General features: G+C 40.5%; 1 long non-coding RNA gene across 1 annotated transcript in view; it reads left to right on the forward strand.

Annotated features, from left to right (window-relative positions):
- Window positions 1-21137, forward strand: part of LOC134340269 (uncharacterized) — a 59429-nt gene that overhangs the window by 17356 nt on the left and 20936 nt on the right. Inside the window, exons 3-4 of the long non-coding RNA XR_010016499.1 lie at window positions 3214-3524; window positions 13467-13547. This is a non-coding gene — a long non-coding RNA (uncharacterized LOC134340269). The remainder of the gene's footprint in view (window positions 1-3213; window positions 3525-13466; window positions 13548-21137) is intronic.

Raw genomic sequence — 21137 nt, forward strand, 5'->3', positions numbered from 1 at the left:
CGGTCTCGGGTCCGTGCGTCCGTCATTTTAGAAGCACTTTGTTCCCGCCATCTATCTTCTGATGGGGCGAAATTGCTCTGCTGCCTTGGCTGTTGCCAAGACGAATGACAGAAGCAGAGCGATTCGGTCGAAATAACGGGGAAAACCTTAAGAAACACAATTGTTTCTGTTCCCAATGCACCTTAGTCTCCCAGCCTACAAAATAATTTATCATGACTACCATTGGAGGTTACCTACAACTTTACAAGGCTTTTCACGCAATTTCCTTCACGAATGTTTTTATCCTGAGTGCAACCTGTTAAAAATAGTTCAGGCAACTGTGTTTCTGATGACTTACAGGAAGTATACGCCGAAAGGGGCAAATCAGTTCATTGCTAATCGAACGCGCCGTTATTGAACACATTCCTCTTTCGCAGTCTTCAGTCGTTATGAGTGGAACATGATTTTGGAATGAAGTTTTTTTTATAGAGAAAGTTGTGTCCAAAGTACTTTCTTTTGATATTCGCTTTCAGGTGAAGTTCATTTTACTGTTATTTTAAGGTCAGTCCAAATAAAGATTTTAAAACGGATTAAATTACGCTAAATATTAGGAAAATTTACTTCAATAGTGCTTGGGTTTGTTGACTCGTTGAATATTCACTTTGTAAAGTCGACATCTAGTTTTGTTTCGCTGAAGATTTGTTTTCCTTAATTGAAGTACTAAATGCAATTGTTCTTCAAACTGGATTTTTTTTCTCTTCCCAGGAGAGGGGTTAACACAAAAATTGCAAATAGGAACATCAAAACGTCTCTTCAAAAACAGGCAAAACTAAACATATTAGACGCCATATGGATAGAAACATCCAGGGGGAAATAAAGCTTTGATCAATATATAAAGCACTATATAGAAGAAAAAGCGACGAGAGCCAAAAACGCAATTAAGGATCAAAATAAGTGATCCTTTCAATTTTTTGTACTGCCGCCCAACTCTGAATACAGGAAAGGCAAATTATACATCAATTCGGGGATGGGGGTGGGGGTGGAATCTGGATGCTAGATTCTCGTCTAGATTAAATGATTTTTTTCACTCCATATATGACGTAGAGGAGGGGGGTTATTGAAGCTTCCTTCTACAAAGAATCAAGCCAAATTCGCACGAAACTAAAATTTACTGTGTGAAATGTGGGAAGATTGATGAGCAAAACTGCACCGCAGGCGTTCTGATTTGTGTATTATAACGTTTGGACCTCTATTAATTGTCACTGGCATGTCGGTCTATTTTAATGTAATGTTTCTGAAAATAATATATGTAAACAGTCAACCTTTGCTTTTCACCATGCAGATAATTTCCTTGTGATTTTAGTCCACCTGCTCAGCATTCCTGTTTGTGGCCGCCTTGTTTTTCAACACTGCCGGTCTCCCGCACATCAATTCTCTGTTCTATTTTAACCACTATTTTAAAGTACCGATCTGGAGTCAGCAGTCAACAAAAAATAGCAACTGGGATTTGCACTTTAATTTGCACATTTAGTTTTGGATATTGAACGATCCTATTTCGCCTTGGAATTACGTGGACTTCTACAATTCACAAACTATTCAATATACTGCAAATAGAAATGGGCTAATTAGAAGGTGACAATCAATGGTAATTTTTTGATGACATTGCAGGCAGTTTTAGAAAGAAATAGTAAAGAACAAATGTTTCAAGATCACAACAATGAAGAGTACATTGAGAAGCAAAACAAACAATTCCTCTCGAGTAAATTCTCGATATTGGTTTGCTGACTAACCCATCATTCACTATGCCATTAATTTGGCTTATTTCAACTTTGAGTAGAAATTAATGAGTTATCTTGCCTTTCTGGATAATCATTTAATTCGAATGTGCTGATAAACAACAGACCTCTCTTCCTCTTCTTCCTCTCTCTCCCCATCCTCTCTCCCCATCCTCTCTCCCCATCACCCTCTCTCTCCCCATCACCCTCTCTCTCCCCATCACCCTCTCTTTCTCCCATCACCCTCGCTCTTCCCCATCACTCTCCCTCTCCTCTCACCCTCTCTCCGCACCACCCTCTCTCTTCCCTCACCCTCTCTCTCTCCCCATCACCCTCTGTCTCTCCCCATCACCCTCTCTCTTCCTCCCTCACCCTCTCTCTCCCCTCACCCTCTCTCTCCCCATCACCCACTCTTCCCCATTACCTTCTCTCTCCCCCACCCCCACCCTCTCTCTCAGACAAACATTTACAACTAACTTTGCCTATGAGCTAAAAACACACTTTAGTCTTGATTCTGAGCTGTTCGATATAATACATTTTAATTACTAAATGTTAACTAAACTAAACACAGTTATTATTTGAATCTAGAAATGCATTCTTCTCATATCAGTGTAAGCAGTTTTTGGAGATAATGGTTCCATTTAACGATTTCCATAATTAATTTTTATAATGAAAGAGTTTCCAAGAAGATGTTCACACAGAAGATTTAACGATACCTTGCATATGATTGATAAATGATCAAATACTGTTAGAAGTTCACTTACGTTCCTTTTTCTATGTTGAACACAATTAGCAGCATACATAGCTCAGATCCAAGAGTATAAACAGTAATGATATTATTGAAAATTATTGTTCGTTAAATGCATGCACATTTAAAATTGATTCAGTATTCTTATAGAAATGGATACATTTTAAATTGTATTTAAACCAATTTATAGGGGTTCCCAGTCAGATGGGATTGTAATAATTGGACAAAAATGTACATAATATTACTGAGATAATACATAATTTGCTACATGGAGAATGACATATATATTGTGTTACAAGAGAGAAAAGCGACTTAGCAATCAGATGACAAAAGCAGAAATCTGAAACTTAAGAACTTCATCATTCAAATCCCTCAGACTAGCCTAAAGGTCACTTAAGAAAATTTCATTATTCTGCTAAAATATTTGACAATTTGTAAGGGATTTTGTGTAGAATTGTGTCCCTTTTTGCTTCAAGTGGCTTTGTGATCATATTTGTATTGACAATGACATAATTACAAACCTATTGTGGAATTTGCATTTAATTACTAGGAAAATAGGCAGCATAAGTTGATGCATATTTGAATTCATACTAGTCTTTATTTATAAAAAGATGTTATGAATGAAAATAAAAAAAGTGGTATCATCAGTTGAGTCAATGACATTTAGACTCTTGTTATATAGTTATATTTGTGCAATTTTTTTTCTGTCAGGTTATGTTCTGACGGAAATGTAATAATTTGAAACCACTGAACTGGGATCAATCCCGATTGGTTGCACCATGGCCTAGTATGGAAACGTCAATGCCCACGAATGGAAAAAATCTACAAAAACTGGTGGACATAGCCTAGTTTATCACAGACACAGCCCTCACTACCACCATTCAACACAACTACCAAGAGCGCTGCCACAAGAATGCAGCATCCATCATCAGGGACCTCCACCATCCAGGCCATGCTCTCTTCTTGCTGCTGCCATCAGGAAGGAGGACCAGGAGCTTTACATTGCATACCACCAGGATCAGGTACAGTTATTACTCTTTAACCATCTGCCTCCTGAACCAGCGCAGATAACTTCACTCAACCCAAGTCTGAACAGATTCCATAATCTATGGACTTCACTTTCAAGGACTCGTCAGTATTATTTACTTACTTGTTCTACTGTGAATACTTACTGCCTATTGTGCCTGCTGGAATTTAGAGAAGCAACAAAGGTCCTCCATCTCCATCTGTCCTTGGCCATTGCAGACAGATGTAGAAGGATTTGACATTGTTGTTTCTGTAACAATTTTGTTTGACCTGTCAAGGTTGCTAGCCTTGAGCTGAATGCCTGAACCTGGAGGTCTGGTGGATCTAAGCCTGGCTGATATGCTTTGACCTATTTGGCATGGGTGGCCCTATCAAGAGCCAAAGCATAAGGCACTGACTCCAGCCAACATAGCTCTCTGGATCACTGAGGCACTCAAGCCTCCAAACCACAATAAGGTTGTTGTCCTCTTGGAGGTCTACTGTGAATGCCTGCAAGAAAATAAATCTCATGGTTGTATATGGTGACATATTTGTACTTTGATAATATATTTATTTTGAATTCAGACACAATACATGAGCTGGAGTTATCCAGTGCAATGTCAAACTGGATTTCAAACAATCAGGAGTTCATTGAATGTCCTCATCAGTACTTCATCGGATATGCTACATGAATGTCATTCCATAGTCTTTTCCACAGTTGATTTCTCCACCATTAAGCATATCATTTCAAAAAGAATTGAGAAGTAAAATATCTTAGGTCAGAGTTTTTTTAAAATAGGTTTGGTGGCAGGGAATTTGAACTCAAATGATGCCAGCAACAGAGATACTTCCTTACATACTTAAGTCCACCATCCCTACTGAGGCATGGGCCACTGACAACAGCTTTCCAAAGTCCTCTGTCCTAGGCCAACCTCTCAAGTTGTCCTCAGGTGTCTTCGAGGCAAAGATCCTTCCTCTCTGAGATATGAGGTCTTTGGACCTTCTGTTGTCATTCTTGTAGCTCTGGTTTTTTATGGGATGGGGTTGTTACCCTCATGCCCAACTCTCCTCCTTATGCAGCCAGGCTTGGGACTGTCCATGGCAGAGTTCAGCAAAAGAGATGCATTGATTAAACATGGTTTTTAATCTGAGTTGAGGATCTGGCAAAAGGGGTGTAGGCCATGAATAAAGCAATATTGATAGATTCCTTATGATCTCAATTGTGATTGATAATCTTTAGATAGAATTTCAATAATTTAAGTAATTTAATGCTCATGCAAAGGAATCTCTCCCATTTATGGTGTAATATGTTTGCTCATCTTATACAACTGAGCCGATATCATATGAATGAAAAATTATACGATCTGTTTTTGATCAGGAAACAGACCTTGGAATTTTAAGTTAAGAATGAATATAAAGACAAATGGGCATTAATATTAACAGACTTCTGAAAAATGTAGATTCTAATAATGGCCAGTGGTATAGAGAGCAAATATATCTCTTACAATTGTTTTTTATGGTTCCAAATGGTTCCATTGACCCTGGACAGCTGCAGACTGCAGATCTCACCATTGCCCACTCTGCTTCCAATGACCCTGGATGCCTTCAGACCGCGAATTACATGGCCTCCAACTCCAGCTCCAGCCCTGATTCTGCCTGCTTCCACCTCCAGGCGGAGACATTTCTCACTGCCATTGGGCATCTGTCCTCCCCTTCCTTCACCTCTACTCCCCAACCCCAGGTCTCCCAGTCTCCCCTGTCATGTATTGGGTCCTGGGAGCCTCCATATTCCTTCCATCCTACCATCCCTTCTCCTCTGATACTACCCCCTCTTCCCCCAATCCCAAATCTAATCCCTGCTGTCTTCACCATTCCCTCCAACCATCTCCTTTCTGAGCCAGAATGTTCTGTCCTCAGCAAGGGCCTTACCTTTGTCCCCCTTCTCCTGAGCCTCAGTGACTTCCATGCCTGCCATGACGCTGAGCTGTTTTTCTGTTGCCACCTTCTCTGAATCCACTTCTTTGACAAGGATTTTCCACCATGCATCAATAACCCTTTCTCCCATCTCCAGACCTCCTTCTCTTCTTGGAAAGTCCACACTAGTTTTTTGTCTGCTCTGGATCCTTTCATCTCTAACTGTCGATAGGACATCAACCGTCTCTCCTCCTCGAACTTTATCCCCTCTGAAAACACTTCCTTCCTCTCTCTCCACACCAATCCCAATCTCACAGTCAAACTCGCAGACAAAGGGGATGCTGTTGTACTTTAGTAGACTGACTTCTACCTAGCTGAGACCAGGTGGCAATTCTCAGACACTTCCTCTCACTTTCCTCTTAAAAAAGGAACCCATTCAGGATCTCAGGACATTGTCTCTGACACCATCACCAACCTCATCAACTCTGGAGATCCCCCATCCTCTGCCACCATCCTCACAGTTTCCTTACCCCTCACTGCTTATTTTTACCTCCTACCCAGGATTCACAAACCTGACTGTCTGAGTAGGCCCATTCTGCCTGCTCCTGCCTCACTGAACTTGTGTCTGAATACCTCAATTCCATTATATCCCCCTTGGTTCAGTCCCTTCCCACCTACATCTGCAACACTCCTCATACCCTCTATCTCCTCAATAATTTTCAATTCCCTGGCCCTGATTGCCTCATTTTCAGCATGAATGTCCGGTCCCTATACATTTCTATCCCCCATCAAGAAAGCCTTAAAGCTCTCCGTTTCTCTCTTGACAACAGACCTGACCACTTGCCCTCCTCTGTCTGTAGAACTGGCCCTCACACTCAGCAATTTCTCTTTTGGCTCCTCTCACTTTCTCCAAGATCAAAGTGTAGCCATAGGCACCTGCGTGAGCCCCAGCTATGTCTGCCTTTTCATTAGCTACGTGGAACAGTCCATGGTCCAAGCCTGCTCTAGTAATGCTCCCCAACTCTTTCTGCACTACTTTGATGATTTCATTGATTCTGCTTCTCGCACCTATGCTGAGTTTGTCAATTTCATCATCTTTGACTCCATCTTCCACCTGGCTTTAAATTCACCTGGTCCATTTCTGACATCTCTCTCCCTTTCTCGATCTCTCTGTCTCCATCTCTGGAGATAAACTGTCTACCGATATCTTTTATAAACCTACTGATTCGCATGGTTATCTGGACTATACCTCTTCTCACCTTTTCATGGGGGTTTCCATCCTCCACTATTGATGCTGCCCCCACCCACATCTTCTTCATTCCTTGCACACCCATCCTCACCCTTCCCGCTGCCTTAACAGGGATAGAGTTCCTCTTATCCTCACCTATCACCCCATGAACCTCCACATCGAACACATCATTCTCTGAAACTTCTAACACTTTCAACAGGATCCTACCACGAAACACAACTTTAACTCCCACCGCCCCCCCCCAGCTCTCTGCTTTCTGCAGAGATTGCGCATTCCATGATTCCCTTGTCCATTCATCTCTCCCCACTAATCTCCCTCCTGGCATTTATCCCTCCAAGCAGAAGAAGTGCTACACTTGCCCATTCACATCCTCCCTCACCTCCATTCAGGGCCACAAACAGTCCTTCCAGATGAGGCAACACTTCACCTGTGAACCTGTTGGGGTTGTGTACTGTATTTGGTGATCCCAATCTGGCTTCCTCTACATTGGTGAGACCCAACATAGACTGGGGGTCTGCTTTGTTGAGCACTTTCACTTCATCCAGAAAAAATAAGTAGCTAATCATTTTAATTCCAATCCCTATTCCCATTCCGACATGTCAATCCATAGCCTCCTCTATTGCCACAATGAGGCCACTCTCAGTTTGGAGGAGCAACACTTCATGTTCTGTTTGATGGCAACCTGATGGCATGAACATCAATTTCTCCCAGTAATTTTTTGTTGTTCCCCTTCCCTCTTCAATTCCCCACTCTAGCCCTCCTCTTATCCCTTCTCTTCTCCACACTTGCCTGTTACCTTGACCTGGTGCCCCTCCTCCTTCCCTTTCATCCATGGTCCACTCTCCTATCAGATTCTGTCTTCTCCAGCCTTTTCCTTCCTCCCCTATCTCCTCCCGGCTTCTTACTTCATCCCACCTTCCCATCAACCTGGTTTTATCTATCATCTTCCAGCTTGTACTACTTCCCCTCCACCCACCTACTTATTTTGGCTTCTTCCCTTTTCCTTTCTGATCCTGATGAAGGGTCTCAGCCCGAAACATCTACTGTTTATTCATTTCCATAGGTGCTGCCTGATCCTTTGATTTCCTCCAGCATTTTATGTGTTTTGCTCTAGGTTTCCAGCATCTACAAAATCTCTTGTATTTATGGTTGAGGAACCATTTCCTGTTGAGGTCCTTTCTGTTCTTTGTTTCTGTTTTGCATGTTTTAATTGGGGAAAGGCAAATTATGAGGCTATAAGGCTCGAACTTGCAGGTGTGAATTGGGATGATGTTTTTGCAGGGAAATGTACTATGGACATGTGGTCAATGTTTAGAGATCTCTTGCAGGATGTTAGGGATAAATTTGTCCCGGTGAGGAAGATAAAGAATGGTAGGGTGAAGGAACCATGGGTGACAAGTGAGGTGGAAAATCTAGTCAGGTGGAAGAAGGCAGCATACACGAGGTTTAGGAAGCAAGGATCAGATGGGTCTATTGAGGAATATAGGGAAGCAAGAAAGGAGCTTAAGAAGGGGCTGAGAAGAGCAAGAAGGGGACATGAGAAGGCCTTGGCGAGTAGGGTAAAGGAAAACCCCAAGGCATTCTTCAATTATGTGAAGAGAAAAAGGATGACAGGAGTGAAGGTAGGACCGATTAGAGATAAAGGTGGGAAGATGTGCCTGGAGGCTGTGGAAGTGAGCGAGGTCCTCAATAGATACTTCTCTTCGGTATTCACCAATGAGAGGGAACTTGATGATGGTGAGGACAATATGAGAGAGGTTGATATTCTGGAGCATGTTGATATTAAGGGAGAGGAGGTGTCGGAGTTGTTAAAATACATTAGGACAGATAAGTCCCCGGGGCCTGACGGAATATTCCCCAGGCTGCTCCACGAGGCAAGAGAAGAGATTGCTGAGCCTCTGGCTAGGATCTTTATATCCTCGTTGTCCGCGGGAATGGTACCGGAGGATTGGAGGGAGGTGAATGTTGTTCCCTTGTTCAAAAAAGGTAGTAGGGATAGTCCGGGTAATTATAGACCAGTGAGCCTTACGTCTGTGGTGGGAAAGCTGTTGGAAAAGATTCTTAGAGATAGGATATATAGACATTTAGAGAATCATGGTCTGATCAGGGACAGTCAGCATGGCTTTGTGAAGGGCAGATTGTGTCTAACAAGCCTGATAGAGTTCTTTGAGGAGGTGACCAGGCATATAGATGAGGGTAGTGCAGTGGATGTGATCTATATGGATTTTAGTAAGGCATTTGACAAGGTTCCACACGGTAGGCTTATTCAGAAAGTTAGAAGGCATGGGATCCAGGGAAGTTTGGCCAGGTGGATTCAGAATTGGCTTGCCTGCAGAAGGCAGAGGGTGGTGGTGGAGGGAGTACATTCAGATTGGAGCATTGTAACTAGTGGTGTCCCACAAGGATCGGTTCTGGGACCTCTACTTTTCATGATTTTTATTAACGACCTGGATGTGGGGGCAGAAGGGTGGGTTGGCAAGTTTGCAGACGACACAAAGGTTGGTGGTGTTGTAGATAGTGTAGAGGATTGTCAAAGATTACAGAGAGACATTGATAGGATGCAGAAGTGGGCTGAGAAGTGGCAGATGGAGTTCAACCCGGAGAAGTGTGAGGTGGTACACTTTGGAAGGACAAATTCCAAGGCACAGTACAAAGTAAATGGCAGGATACTTGGTAGTGTGGAGGAACAGAGGGATTTCGGGGTACATATCCACAGATCCCTGAAAGTTGCCTCACAGGTGGATAGGGTAGTTAAGAAAGCTTATGGGGTGTTAGCTTTCATAAGTCGAGGGATAGAGTTTAAGAGTCGCGATGTAATGATGCAGCTCTATAAAACTCTGGTTAGGCCACACTTGGAGTACTGTGTCCATTTCTGGTCACCTCACTATAGGAAGGATGTGGAAGCATTGGAAAGGGTACAGAGGAGATTTACCAGGATGCTGCCTGGTTTAGAAAGTATGCATTATGATCAGAGATTAAGGGAGCTAGGGCTTTACTCTTTGGAGAGAAGGAGGATGAGAGGAGACATGATAGAGGTGTACAAGATAATAAGAGGAATAGATAGAGTGGATAGCCGGCAGCTCTTTCCCAGGGCACCACTGCTGAATACAAGAGGACATGGCTTTAAGGTAAGGGGTGGGAAGTTCAAGGGGGATATTAGAGGAAGGTTTTTCACTCAGGGAGTGGTTGGTGCGTGGAATGCACTGCCTGAGTCAGTGGTGGAGGCAGATACACTAGTGAAGTTTAAGAGACTACTAGACAGGTATATGGAGGAATCTAAAGTGGGGGCTTATATGAGAGACAGGGTTTGAGGGTCGGCACAACATTGTGGGCTGAAGGGCCTGTACTGTGCTGTACTATTCTATGTTCTATGTTCTATGTTAGGATAACAACTACATAATGATCCCATTTGAGGAATTCACTGGATGTTGAAAATGGACAGAGCTCGATATTGAAAGAAATTGAAAGATCTACAGTAGATAGAGTGGATGTAGAGAGGATATATCCAATAGTCGGAGAGTCTAGGACCAGAGGCCACAGCCTCAGAATAGAAGGGTGCCCCTTTAGAACAGTGATGAGAAGGGATTTCTTTAGTTAGAGGGTGGTGAATCTATGGAATTCATTTTGACAGACGGCTTTGGAGGCCAAGTCATTGGACATATCTAAACCGAAGGTTGATAGGTTAGCAATCAGTAATGGTGTCAAAGGTTATGGGGAGGAGGCAGGAGAATAAGGTTGAGAGGGAAAATATGTCGACCATGATCGGATGGTGAAGAAGACTCAATGGGCTGAATGCCCTAATTCTGCTCCTATGTCTTATGATCTTCTAGGCTTATAGATCAACTCCTAATTTTGATCCAACAATATCATTTAAGATGGCTGAGACAACAGCCATTCAATATAAATGAAACAAAAATATGCAAGAAAATATTTTATGAACCGTACAAGTTCACTTCATTGTACACTAATACATCTTCCACTTGTCCAGTGAAGCATAATTTGAATTGTTTGGGTCATAATTTATAAGCCAATTTTTGCTTTCAGGTGATCTTCTTCAAGTTCCCTCCAAAATGCTCTAGATCTGATTTTTAATATTTTTCTCCCCACACTCATGAAATCATTTCGATCAGCACGGTTTGATCATCAAGACATTCAGGAAGAAAAGCTCAATCGAAAGGATGTAGGTGCTTGCACAGTTATATTTCTAATGAGAATGTTACTGAAGTTTCAAGTAAGAGAAAATCTGCAGATGCTGGAAATCTGAGCAACACACACAAAATGCTGGAGTAACTCAGCAGGTCAGGCAGCATCTATGGAAAAAAGCACGGTCGACATTTGGGGCCGAAGCCCTTCAGCAGGACTGGAGATTAAAATATATTCAATTAATGGCAGAGAGTGTTTTATTTGTCACTTATATTCACTGAGTGCAAAGGATGAATGAATTTCAGAAGGAAGAAATAATTTACTATATAAATAATTTATATAGTAAATTATTACTATAAAATATGTAAATAATTTAATAATTTACTATAATTTAAATCTCTTACTAACTCTTCCTTCAGTTAGTCCTGACAAAGGGTCTCGGCCTGAAACTTTGACTGTACCTCTTCCTAGAGATGCTGCCTGGCCTGCTGCATTCATCAGCAACTTTGATAAAGTGTGTTGCCTGAAATAATTTAATTTCTCTTTTAAACTGTACCATTTATTAGAAATAGAGATAAGAGGAAACATCCATCCTTGGAAGTTCTGTACAAGACCAAAGAATGACCTGAACATTTAATCAATGGACACAGACTGACCTTACAAGTTACCTGCTCGCTGCATTTCTGTGGTGCTGTCTTCTGAGTGTTTTGCTTTATATAGCCAAGGGACTGTTTTGTCTGCATTCCCAGAACAGATCAACCCACTTAATGAACTGTGTTCACATGATATGAATGGAACTGAGCTTTCTAAACTGTCACACACGAGGAAATCTGCAGATGCTGGAATTTCAAGCTACACACTAAAAAGTTGCTGGTGAAGGGTCTCGGCCTGAAACGTCGACTGTACCTCTTCCTAGAGATGCTGCCTGGCCTGCTGCGTTCACCAGCAACTTTGATGTGTGTTGCTTTCTAAACTGTCACTGACCTCAGGAGGATCATCATGGCACAAATCATGTAATCTAACACTGCAAAGTAGGGAATTAAACTCTCTCGAAGTCAAATGTTTTCCTGGGCAATCATTAATTTGCAATCATACTGGCTATTGTAAAATAACACAAGAAACCTTTCTGTGTTCTACTAAATCCTTGTAGTGGGTATACTAATACACACCAAATTAAAGATATATGTAAAACTATGGCAAAAATGAAAACATTGGTTCAAATAGGAAAATATTTGATCTAACTGATTAGATTAATGGGGATGAAGCGGAAAATGAAATTTAAGTTCAACAAGGGCTAATATCTCAAATAACATTGTAAATTTAATTCTTGGAAATTGGTTTTCCGTATAACTGAGTTGTAGTATTGTGAACTGTGCAAGATTACAGTATTCTTTTGAAATGGCTACATGCTTTAATTTCATGCTTTTTGTCAACTACAGGTCAGCTGCAAACTTTCCAGTTCCGCTAACTCTGCTTACTTCACTGTCTTGGCAATTGAAGCAGGTTTTGATGAATTGATTCTGCTTTAATTCAAGATTAGTTGTCTGGTTATTAATAGAAATATAAAACCATAGAAAACCTACAGCACAATACCGGCTCTTCGGCCCACAAAGCTGTGCTGAATATGTCCTTACCTTAGAAATTACCTAGGGTTACCTATAGCCCTCTATTTTTCTGAGCTCCATGTACCCTGTCCAGGAGTCTCTTAAAAGACCCTAATGTATAATTAAAATAAAGATTGTTTCATATATGTGGCTCTGAGAAGTCTGTCTCTCTCTCAAAAAAGCCACGGAGCACTGGAATGGTTTTTGTCTTGTTTCTAGTTCTGGAAATCAGCATCAGATACAATACATCTATATTTTTCTTTTGTTAGGATTGAAGCAAGCAACAGGGGAAAAGTAGCCGTGTTGTGTCAGATACCCACCATTTATACGTCCTACCTGTGATCGCATAGGTTTCCTCCAGGTGCCGCAGTTCAAAAGACATGTGGGTTAGTCGATTAATTGGTCACATGGGTGTGATTGGGAGGTGTGGAGTTGTTGGGCCAGAAGAGCCTGTTACTGTGCTGTATCTTTAAAGGGTAAACATAATTAAAAAATAATAATAAGGCTGTTATTCAGAGTGCAACTGGAAATGAGACTTCCTCTGTGTTGAACCTTCTCAAATAGTGACGCAAAACAGCAAATTTCATGACCTACACTGTAAGTGGTGATAATAACCCTGATTCTGATTATGAAAGCAATGGGCAATTGCCATGGCTCAACCTTTAGTAGTTGTTTTAAACTGGGGCTCGGCTTTTTGAGTGAGAACAAGGTAAGGGGGTTTTCTGCATTGCATTGTACTAAATTTTGGGATGAGAAAGATTTAAGTTAGCTTTAGTGTGGCAAATGCCTGATAGTGATGCTGGTTCTGGGATGGCTGAGAAAGAAACTACTTGAAATCAAATTGTAAGAAGATCCATTCCAAAAATATTTTATTCCAATTGTTTTCAAAAGGTGCAATACCTAAATTAATCTTGAAGGATGATAGGAGATAGTGGAGAAAAGTCATCAGGAAATTGACACCATGCCAAACTGCACCGAGCACCTTGCTAACTCTGTGATGATTCTGAGTTCAGTTTTAGCTGGAACCTTTATCTATTTCTAATCTCCAGAAATTATGAAGAACCTTCATCCTCTTGAAGTTGGCACATGAAAGGTAAAAGATCTGAGGAGGCAATTCCCGGAGTTTTGAGGTAACTATGTTGAAAGTTTCCGAGCTGAAATAATGGATGACTTGATTATTTTCCTAAATGAAGGATTCACAGAGTGTGACATCTTCCAAAATCTCAGAAAAAATTAAGTTTAAACTTTGTTTTCAACGAACATTATATTTTTGCTCCATCATGTAACAAATACAACTAAAATATTTTACCATTATTACTATTAATATAAATGAGCTTATATATAGTTTTTACAAAAATCCATACAACAGACAACCTGGTCAAGTATGAGTTGAAGATTGGACCATGGGAAGAAGAATAACAAATCTCATCTGAGTAAAAAACGTATTTCTAAAGTTTAGTAACTGGGTGGGGACTGGGTTGGTGAATATCTGTAGATAAGTTGGGTAATAAATTCACTAGATGGAGCAATGACTTTGCAGCATTGATGACATTCTTTTAATGTGGGTTCATTGAGAGAAATATTTCTTCACACTTCTGGTATCATTTGGTATACTTATGAAACTTTGATTTGGAGCAAGAAAAAAACAAGCTGCTAGAGGAACTCAATGGACCAGGTGGCATCTGTGGAGGGAAATGGATAGCTGACATTTTGATTTGAGACCTTTCATCTGGACTTTGGTTCTGGCCGAACAGATCTTTAAAGTTGTTATTGTAGTACAACAGTTAAATCACTTGAATTGGATCCAAAGCCAGGACTCTTGATTCAGAGGCTCAGGTTTGAATCTCATTGTGCAGGTTGCAGGAATAAAGACAGAAGCGTACAAGGGTATAAAGATTAGAAGCAGAAGCAAGTCATTTTATCCTCCAAGCCTGAAAAGCTTGCAGCTGCAGCTTGATTCCTAATTTCCATCTACCCAATGTAACTTTTCTCATCTATTATCTATTCAATAATATTCACATTCTACTTTCTTCATACTTTAAGGGACAGAGTTCACAAGCTGTCTCATCGGTAAACAATGATTTTCTCATTCCAGCTTCTCCATTGGGAAACCCTCCACATCCATTCCGTCAAGACCACTCAGGAGCTGATATGTTTCAACAAGTCCTCTCTCACACTTAGAAACTCCAGTGAATATGATTTTAGTCTGCCACTTCTTCCCCAAAAGACAACTCATTCATTCCAGGTTTTAGTGTAGGAAACCAGTACTGTATACAATCCATTAGATGCAGTGATTTCATCAATATTCCAACTAACTGAAGAATAACCTTTCTGCTTACTTATTCAATAAACCTGACATTAAATTATAATATTCTATTATATTTTCTAATGGCTTGCTGTATGTAAGAACATAATAATTTGAGGCAGGAGTAGCCCACCCGGGCCATTGAGCTGGCTCTGCCATCGAATAAGATCATTGAATAAGGTCATGAACTCAGCTCCACCAACCTGCCTTTACCCCATAACCCTTAATTCCCCAACTATACAAAAATCTATCCAACTGAGTCTTAAATATACTTAATGAGGTAGCCTCTAATGGTCCCTGGGCAGAGAATTTCACAGATTCACTACTCTCTGGGAATAACAGTTCCTCCTCATCTTTAACCTAAATTGACTTCCCTGCATCTTGAAGCTAGGTCTTCTAATTCTACTCTCATCTACCAGTGGAAACTGCTTTCCTGTCTCTATCTATTCTTTTAATTATCTTATGCTTCTTTCAGATCCCCTCTCATTCTTCTGAATTGCAGTGAGTATAGGCCCTGGTGACAATCTCTCCTCATAGTTTAGCACCCTCATATCCAGAATCATCCTGGTTAACCTCCTCTGCACTGCCTCCAAAGACAGTACATCTTTTCTCAAATAAGTAGACCAGAACTACACACAATACTCTAGGTGTGGCCCCACCAATACCCTGTACAGTTGTAGCATAACCTTCCTGCTCTTCTATTCAATCTCTCTAGTGTTGAAGACCGACATTCCATTTGCCTTCTTGATAACCTGTTGCATCTGCAAACTAACCTTTTGTGATTAATGCAGAAGCAATCCCAAGTTCCTCTGCTGAATATTTCACCATTTCAATAATAATCTGATTTTTTGTTTTTCTTTCTAAGGAGGACTATCTCACATTTACCAACATTGTTTTCCATCTGCCAGACTTTTGCCCACTTATATATATTTATATTTTCGATATCTCTCTGCAGACTCTCCACATCCTCTGCACAGTTTGCTTTACTACTCTATTTAGTGCCATAAGCAAAGCTAGATAAGCTATAGTGAGTCCCCTTCTCCAAATCATTAAATTATATTGTGAACAGTTGCACGCCTAGCACCGACCCCTAAGGCACCCCACTCATCACTGTTTGCAGCAATAAAAACACCAAGTTATCCCAACTCTCTACCTTCAGACTAGCCTGCGAATCACACACCAGGACAACACATCCCTCCACACCAGGACAACACATCCCTCCACACCTCAGAGCTCTATAATTTCCCACCATTTAGCTGACAAGGTTCCCTTTTACTTTTCCTTTCAAAATAGTAATTTTCACATTTTTCTACATTATACTCTATTCTCCAAATCATCATCCACTCACTTAACTCATTTGTAGTCCTTTGAAGACTTCTTATGTCCATAGCATAATGAACTGTCCTACCTACCTTGCTGCCATCAGCTATACCTTCTATATCTTCATTCAAATCACTAATCTGAGTTTTAAAACACTGAGGCCTCAGCACCAATCCTTACAGCACACCACTCTTTACATCTTTCCCACCAGAAAAAGGAACTACTTATGTCTGATCACTGTTCTCCACTGGCCAGTCAATCTCCTGTCCATATCAATTTGTTTGAAGTTATACACTACTGAACCAGAATGGGTAAGTTCACTTACCCCAACACTGAACTGATTCATGCACTATAGACACACTTGCAAGGATTCTACAATTTGTTCTTAATATTATTTGTTACTTATTTATTATTATTATATTTTTCTATTTGTTGTCTTTTGCACATTTATTGTTTATTTGTGTGTAGCTTTTCATTGATTTGATTATGTTTCTTTGTATTTACTGTGAATACCCATAAGAAAATGAATCTCAGGGTCATATATGGTCACATATATTTACTTTGAAAATAAATTTACTTTGAATTTGGACTTTGAAATTTACGATAACTCCTGAATATTACCATCTAATATTTCAATTTATTAAATAAAACTGGAATTACTGGATTGTTGTGAAAAACCTGTATGACATCCTTATCCAATTTAACCCATGCATGACTTCACACTACCTGGCTGTCCATAGAGTTGAACATGAGATATAAAAACGCCACTCTTGCCTTTAACATCCCCATCTCATGAACAATATATAAAAAACAATATATAAAAAAAGACATTTTGGGCTGAATGGAGGTTTGATTTCCAAGGTGCTCCAAGCTATCTTGAGAAGTTAGTTTCAGTAAAGTTTTTAAGCAGGTGCATTAAGATTAAGGCTGCTGCCAGAATGGTCTAGCATGCTGATTTTCTTTGGACATTCAATTCATAGTAAATGCCTATTTCCAGTCTATCACTGTTGCAGTAGCAATTTAGTGCTTGATGAATTTCTAGACATCGTTGCATGGAAATTAGATGAAATAGATCAGAGGTAAAGATGCACAATTACTTTTAGAAGCAAATATTATATTGTTATCTGGATATTCTATGAAGGCTCTAAGTCAATGGTTAATTCTCTTTCCTGCAGAACCAAAAGTGCTAAGCAAATATATAAATCAGTTTAGTCTTGTTTCTATGTGAAGCTCGCAGTTGTAACTCCAGAAACACATTCAAAAGCAAAGACACCATAAATTACTTCCAGAATGCAGTTATTAGAAACCAGTTTAATTCTGATATTAACGTACATTGTCTCACGTGAGCCTTGCCTCAACGAACATATGTAACTATTCAAGCAGAGAGAAAAAATACATCCAACTGGTTGCCAGCAGAATACTTGTCTTATTTTGGCCTAAGATATAATTTTAATGATAAGATATTAAATATACACACATTACAATTTGCAACATGATGCATCTAGTTCTATTACATTTCCAACCAATGCGGGTTCTGTGCACGAATTACCCACATTCAGTTAACAGTAGCAATTAGGAGAAGATTAAAACTAGATTGATTTTCAGTCAATGGAAAATTCACATATCAGATATTCACTTAGTGAGAGTTTTACAGTCAAGTGAGTTTAAGACATACTGTTACATTAGAATTTCTTCTCTATGTAATAATATATTCAGATGTCCATGACCATTATGTTTATTATTCATGAGGTTTAAATCAAAGCACTATTTGGCCCAAAACCAACTAAATCAGTGAAACACAATATTAAGAAAAATCCTACCAAATAGTATATTACAGCTAACTCTGAAATATTGGCTTAGTATCATTTGTTCCAATTTGGGAACTGGCTCATTGTCTGGACACCATTGGATATGCACGTGAAAATGTTCCAAAACCAAATTCTACCCCTTCTGGGTGGAGATTACTTTCTTGATGATATATATGACATTTAAAGCCCACAATAGCTCTACACAGATGTTCATTTGAAAAATTCCTCCCTGCGTTGTTTAATTGGCAGTGCTAAATCATTTAATTTACATGTGCTAAATTTACACTATAATGCCGGAGTGGGCTTTGTGATACATACTTTAAATATCTAAAGTACGTATCATGGAGAATAGGGCTCATAGATTGTGTTTATTTTAAGACCATAAAACAAAGGAGCAGAAGTCGGCCATTCGGCCCATTGAGTCTGCTCCGCCATTTTATCATGAGCTGATCCATTCTCCCATTTAGTCCCACTCCCCTGCCTTCTCACCATAACCTCTGATGCCCTGGTTACTCAGATACCTATCAATCTCTGCCTTAAATACACCCAATGACTTGGCCCACACTGCCGCCCGTGGCAACAAATTCCATAGATTCACCACCCTCTGGCTAAAAAAATTTCTTCGCATCTCTGTTCTGAATGGGCTCCCTTCAATCCTGAAGTCATGCCCTCTCGTACTAGATTCCCCATCATGTGAAACAACTTTGCCACATCCACTCTGTCCATGCCTTTCAACATTCATAATGTTTCTATGAGGTGCCCCCTCATTCTTCTAAACTCCAAGGAATACAGTCCAAGAGCGGACAAACGTTCCTCATATGTTAACCCTCTCATTCCTGGAATCATTCTGGTGAACATTCTCTGTACCCTCCCCAACGTCAGCACATCCTTTCTTAAATAAGGAGCCCAAAACTGCCCACAATACTCCAAGCGCCTTATAGAGCCTCAACATCACATCCCTGCTCCTATACCCTATTCCTCTCGAAATGAATGCCAACATTGCATTCGCTTTCTTCACCACCGACTCAACCTGGAGGTTAACCTTAAGGGTATCCTGCACGAAGACTCCCAAGTCCCGTTGCATCTCAGAACTTTGAATTCTCTCCCCATTTAAATAATAGTCTGTCCATTTATTTCTTCTGCCAAAGTGCATAACCATACACTTTCCAACATTGTATTTCATTTGCCACTTCTTTGTCCATTCTTCCAATCTATCCAAGTCTCTCTGCAGTCTCTGTTTCCTCAGCACTACTGGCCCCTCCACCTATCTTTGTATCATCAGAAAACTTAGCCACAAAGCCATCTATTCCATAATCAAAATCGTTGATGTACAACATAAAAAGAAGCGGCCCCAACACAGACACCTGTGGAACACCACTGGTAACCAGCAGACAACCAGAACAGAATCCCTTTATTCCCACTCTCTGTTTCCTGCCAATCAGCCAACACTCTGTCCACGTATGTAACTTTCCCGTAATTCCATGGGCTCTTATCTTGTTAAGCAGCCTCATGTGTGGCACCTTGTCAAAGGCCTCCTGAATCAATAAAGTATGACTATGACTATGACTAAAATCCAAACATACAACATCCACTGCATCTCCCCTGTCTAGCCTACTTGTAATTTCCTCAAAAAGTTGTAATAGGTTTGTCAGGCAGGATTTTCCTTTAAGGAAACCATGCTGAGTTCTGCCTATCTTGTCATATGCCTCCAGGTACTCCGTAACCTCATCCTTGACAATCGACTCCAACAACTTCCCAACCATGGATGTCAAGCTAACAGGTCTATAATTTCCTTTTTGCTTCCTTGCCCCCTTCTTAAATAGCGGAGTGATATTTGCAATCTTCCAGTCCTCCAGAACCATGCCAGAATCTATCGACTTTTGAAAGATCATTGTTAATGCCTCAGCAATCTCCACAGCTACATCCTTCAGAACATGAGAGTGCATTCTATCTGGTCCGGGAGATTTATCTACCTTTAGCCTATTCAGCTTCCTGAGTACTTTTTCTATCGTAATTGTGACTGCGCACACTTCTCTTCCCTGCCACCCTTGAGTGTCCGGTATACTACTGATGTCTTCCTCAGTGAAGACTGATGCAAAATACTCGTTCAGTTTCTCCACCATCTCCTTATCTCCCATTACAATTTCTCCAGCATCATTTTCTATTGGTCCTATATCTACTCTCACCTGTCTTTTACTCTTTATATACTTGAAAAAGCTTTTAGTATCCTCTTTGATGTTATCTGCTAGCTTCCTTTCATAGTTAATCTTTTCTCTCTTAATGACCTTCTTAGTTTCCTTTTGTAAGCTTTTAAAAACTTCCCAATCTTCTGTCTTCCCACTAATTTTTGCTTCCTTGTATGCCCTCTCCTTTGCTTTAACTTTGGCTTTGACTTCTCTTGTCAGCCACAGTTGCATCTTTTTTCCATTTGAAAATTTCTTCTTTTTTGGAATACACCTGTCTTGCACCTTCCTCACTTCTCGCATAAACTCCAGCCACTGTTGCTCTGCCGTCTTTCCCGCCAGTATCCCTTTCCAGTCAACTTTGGCCAGTTCCTCTCTCATGCCACTATAATTTCCCTTACTCCACTGAAATACCAACACATCGGATTTTGGCTTCTCTTTTTCAAATTTCACAGTGAACTCAATCATTATGATCACTGCCTCCTAAGGGTTCCTTCACCTCAATCTCTCTAATCACCTCCAGTTCATTACACAATACCCAATCCAGTACAGCTGATCCCCTAGTGGGCTCAACAACAAGCTGTTCTAAAAAGCCATCTCGCAGACATTCTACAAATTCTCTCTCTTGAGATCCAGTGCTGACCTGATTTTCCCAATCCACTCGCATGTTAAAATCCCCCACAATTATCATAACACTGCCCTTCTGACAAGCCTTTTCTATTTCCTGTTGTAATTTGTAGTCCACATCACTGCAGCTGTTTGGAGGCCTGTATATAACTGCCATGCCCTGCGATTTCTTAGCTCAACCCATAAAGATTCTGTACCTTCCAATCCTATGTCACCTCTTTCTAATGATTTGATGTCACGACACCCCCTCTGCCTACCTTCCTATCCTTCCGATACATTGTGTATCCTTGGACGTTCAGCTCCCAGAGACATGCATCCTTTAGCCACGTCTCAGTGATGGCCACAATATCATACCTGCCAATCTGTAACTGTATGACAAGATCATCCACCTTATTCCTTATGCTGCGTGCATTTAAGTATAACACCTTAAGACCAGTATTTGGTACTTTTTGCTTTGATTTCACTACAACTTTATTG

This window comes from Mobula hypostoma, chromosome X1 (assembly GCF_963921235.1).
Source record: "Mobula hypostoma chromosome X1, sMobHyp1.1, whole genome shotgun sequence".
In the NCBI taxonomy this organism is placed as follows: Eukaryota; Metazoa; Chordata; class Chondrichthyes; order Myliobatiformes; family Myliobatidae; genus Mobula; species Mobula hypostoma.